The sequence below is a fragment of the Nicotiana attenuata genome, chromosome 9 (genome assembly GCF_001879085.1).
Source record: "Nicotiana attenuata strain UT chromosome 9, NIATTr2, whole genome shotgun sequence".
Taxonomy (NCBI): Eukaryota; Viridiplantae; Streptophyta; class Magnoliopsida; order Solanales; family Solanaceae; genus Nicotiana; species Nicotiana attenuata.
Genome location: NC_031997.1, coordinates 30,778,977 through 30,783,277, shown reverse-complemented (window position 1 = coordinate 30,783,277; position 4,301 = coordinate 30,778,977). Strand labels below are relative to the sequence as shown.

The 4,301-nt window shown below is 40.2% G+C and overlaps 1 non-coding gene across 1 annotated transcript; it reads left to right on the top strand.

Annotated features, from left to right (window-relative positions):
* On the top strand, window positions 1,772–1,843 carry TRNAE-UUC. Its single transcript has one exon. It is a non-coding gene; the product is annotated as a tRNA-Glu (tRNA).

The following is a 4,301-nucleotide window of genomic DNA, read 5'->3' as shown; positions in this document are numbered from 1 at the left end:
ATGCTAATATACAGAAACCAAACGAAGAACCCTAATGATCAGGGCTTTTAACATAGGCGAGTTGAAAAAGCAGTAATGTATAGAATCAATCGAGATATGCAAAAGATAGAAGTTAAAAAATAAAAATCGATTTAAACAAAGTGTAGAAGAAGTTCTGAAAAACCCTAGATTTAGAAGAAAGTGAAAATCAACTTGAAATCGATGGTTTTTGCAAAAGAAGTTCAAGGACAGTGTAAAACATAAAAGGAGCAGACTTGAATCATTTAAAAATAGAGATCTAGGAAGCGTAAACAAAAATTAGGGTTTCAGAAGAAACCCAAATAGAAACGGTAGAACCTGTTTAGAACTTCAAAGATCGTAACTAATATAGCGTGATTTTGCTCGAAATCACACCGGAGTAGCCATGAACGTACAAACGTCGAACCCTAGATACAAGTCGGCGTGGCACAGGGCCCTTGAAGGCCTCAGAAAAGATGAGTGTGGCATGAGAGAAGCCATTGGAGGCTTAAGAGACGATGAAAGGTGACCAGAGATGGCCGGAGATGGGAGGTCGGCGATTGAGGATTAGGGTTATGTTGAGAGAGTTAGAGAGATGAGGGGATTTTAGGGCGGCAGGGTTGGTCGTGAAAATGAATTAGGTTTTGGGGGTATAGGTTAGTTTAATTAGGAAAGGAGATATCTGGACCGTTGATCAAAATGATCAACGGCCAGGATCTAACAAGAGCCGGGTCGGGTAGGTGTATTTGGGGCCTGGGTTGGGTAATTTAATAGGAAATTGGGTTGGGGTTGGGTTCAATTTAGGCTGCAATTGAAATGCCAATCTGGCTATAATTTAAATAGTCAATTTTCCCTTATTTAATTTATAATAAATAATAAATAATTTCTGGAAAATAATTTAATGTGCCAAAATGATTTATAATATATAATGAACATTTTAAAAATATAGGGACCAATTTTATGCATATAAATACAATTATACATTAAAAGGGCTAACATTGCAATTATATGCAATTTAGCTTAAAAAATACTAAATGTAATTATAAAAATGCATGAAAAATATATTAACCATATTTTGGCATAAGTATATAGATTAACTGAGTAAATCATCATAACAATAATTTGGGAAATAATTATTAGGGTTTTATGGATAAAAAGGGGGAAAATAAATCAATTTAAGCCCTTAAAATTACGGAAAAAATAATAAAAACCTTGTGCATTCTTATATATGCATATATATGCTATTTCGAAGGTATTTTTGCATATTTAAAATATATAGGAAAAAATTGGGTATCAACAGACCTCACCGAGGAGATAGCCCAAGCAAAAGCACTCGAAGCCGATGCCAAGTTCATCGTCTCCTCCGATGACCATGATGATGCCGAAGGCAGCCAAAGCGAGTCCGAATATGAAGCTGGGCCCCAAGAGGAAGCTGTTCCCTAGGGAGGGCATAAGTAGGATTTTCTTTTCTCTTTTTGTATTGTTCTTTTTTGTAAGACCTTTGATCGGTCTCTTGTATATATCTTATTCCAAGTATATGAAAGAAGAATTTCCTTGAATTTTTTCTCGATATTTCTTGCCTTATAAAATTCTTGTAATGACTTCATTCTTTTTAACTGTGTGTTTGAGATTTTATCTCAGATGTTTTCTTCGAAATTGCCATGGTCGAGTTCGAACAAGTTCGAACTATGGGACATAGACCCTTACAGGCCCGTGCCAGATAAACGAACCACTTCTGTTCTCGGAGCTGAGGTATATAAAGAATGGCTTTTTGGTCCCTTTCGTCCAGTGGTTAGGACATCGTCTTTTCATGTCGAAGACACGGGTTTGATTCCCGTAAGGGATAGGTACTCATTCCCGGCCGCTTTCAGTTAGTGTTCATTGTTGAGTGATCGCTCGCTATTTGGCTGGAAAAAATGGTCCGGAAGCTTTCTCTCTCCCAGCAAGCAAGACGAGATAACCACTTCTCTCAGTAATGGACTTCCTTTACTTCGTAACCTTAGCCTTAGATGTCCTTTCATAGATTCTCGAACCTTTGACAGACAGAATCTCCATGCATACATTCTTTCTCTCCTCCCTTATTTTTTTGGGCTTGGGATAATCGAACCCTTGGATTCGGATCAGGTGGGAACAAGGTCTCGAACCCTAAGTGTATCAGCCCTTAGGCTCTTTTAGATCGGGCCATTATGGCCTCTAAGAGATGGCTATTATTTCCTCTTTTCAGTTTAGGAGACTTAGTAAAAATTTATTTATGCGTTAGCATGCATTTTTTACCCATTCGGTTTTTTGAGAGTTCGGTGTCGATCGGAAACCTTTGTTTTTAGTGCCTTAGCACAAGTTTGTATTTGAATAATTCGATACCTCGTAAGGTTTTTTGAGGGCTGATTTTATCGAAGCCCTTTGATTATTTTGCCGAGGGTAGCCTTTTTATAACTGGGTTTTTTGAGAATTTCGAAGGCCTATTTATATTGCGGAATTCGGACGTCTCTTAGCCGCGTTATTTTGGTCGTAGCCTTTAATATGGCCGTAGCCTTTGGGTGTGTCTCTTGGACTTATTTCCCGACAACGTTTCGAACTTATCCGAATGTTAGTCCCCGAGTATGATAGCCTTGGAATTTGCGTCGAGGGATGCCTCTTTGAGGTCTTGTAAATTCGAGTTTAGACAACTCGAACGTGTTGACTGTCGATGACAGTCTCCGAGTATTCGAGGTGCATTTACATTTTGGCCCTTAAGCCGTTTCTCCCAAAATCACAAGTATGGAGCTCGTATAGTAGAGAATTTCTTTGGTACACAAAGTGTTTGATATAGAAAGAATGCTTCTTTGAATAATTCACACATGCGTACATGTTTTTCCATCGGGGCTCGACTAATCTACACGGATACGATTCATCTGACCGTTTGGCCCATTACAAAGTTTTTCTATCGAGGCCCTCTTTGCCGCGAAGTATTTTTCTCGAAAATATAACCTCCGAGGGTGATACCCCCCCAGTATTCGAGGTTGATTGAAAAGAAGCCTTGGATACTGTTGAATTCTCCCTAGGTAGCACATAGTTGTTACCTCATTAAAAATCTCGCAGGAGAAACCCATTTGGGATAAAATCCGATCTAAGGGAAAAAGAGTACAACGTGTGCTTTAAAACCTAAGGTCTTCGTGTAGAAAGGTTCCCTCCACGTCTTCGATCGAACATCTGCAACGAGTTAGTCTTTAATACAAATGGAGAAAACGAGAAGGTCATACCTTAGCAGTAATATCGTTTAAGTAGTGATACATTCCAATTGTTTGGCAATCGTTCGCCTTCTGTCGTGCCAAGTTTGTAAGATCCTTTATCGATAACTCCGATGACTCAGTACGGTCCTTCATAATTCGGGCCTAGTTTCCCTTCATTTGGGTCTCGAGTATTGAGGGTGACTTTCCGTAGAACTAAGTCCCCGATTCCGAAGTGTCGAAGGTTGGTCCTTCTATTATAATATCTTTCGATTCTTTGTTTCTGTGCGGCCATCTGAACAAGTGTAGCTTCTCGTGTTTCATCTAATAGCTCGAGGCTAGTATTTCATAGCCTCGTGATTTGATTCCTCTGATGCATGTCACAATCTGGCGCTGGGTTCCCTGACCTCGACTGGAATTAAGGCCTCGGGGCCGTATACTAAAGAGAACAGGGTTGCCTCTGTGCTGGACTTCGATGTCGTTCGATATGCCCAAAGAACCTCAAGTAGAACTTCTCTCCATTTTCCTTTTGCGTCGTTCAACCTTTTCTTTAAGTTTTGAATGATAGCTTTGTTTGTTTATTCGGCCTATCCGTTCCCACTCGGGTGGTACGTTGTTGATAAGATCCTCTTTATTTTGTGTGCTTCGAGGAACTCCATTACCTTGTTGCTGACGAATTGCTTCCCGTTGTCGCATACGACTTCGGCAGGTATCCCGAATCGACACACGATGTGGTCCCAAATGAAGTCAATAACATCTTTTTCTCTGACCTTCTCGAAGGCCTGTGCTTCCACCCATTTAGAAAAGTAGTCAGTCATAAACAAAATGAATTGAGCTTTACCTGGGGCTGTTGGTAGAGGGCCGACGATGTCCATTCCCCATTTCATGAAATGCCATGGGGACAGGACTGACTGAAGTTGCTCTCCGGGCTGATGAATCATCGGTGCAAACCTTTGACATTTATCACACTTTTTAACAAACTCCTTAGTGTCTTTTTCCATGCTATCCCAGTAGTACCCTGCTCTAATAATTTTGCGAATCAAAGACTCGGCACCGGAGTAATTCCTACAAGTGCCTTCATTGATTTCTCGTAGAACA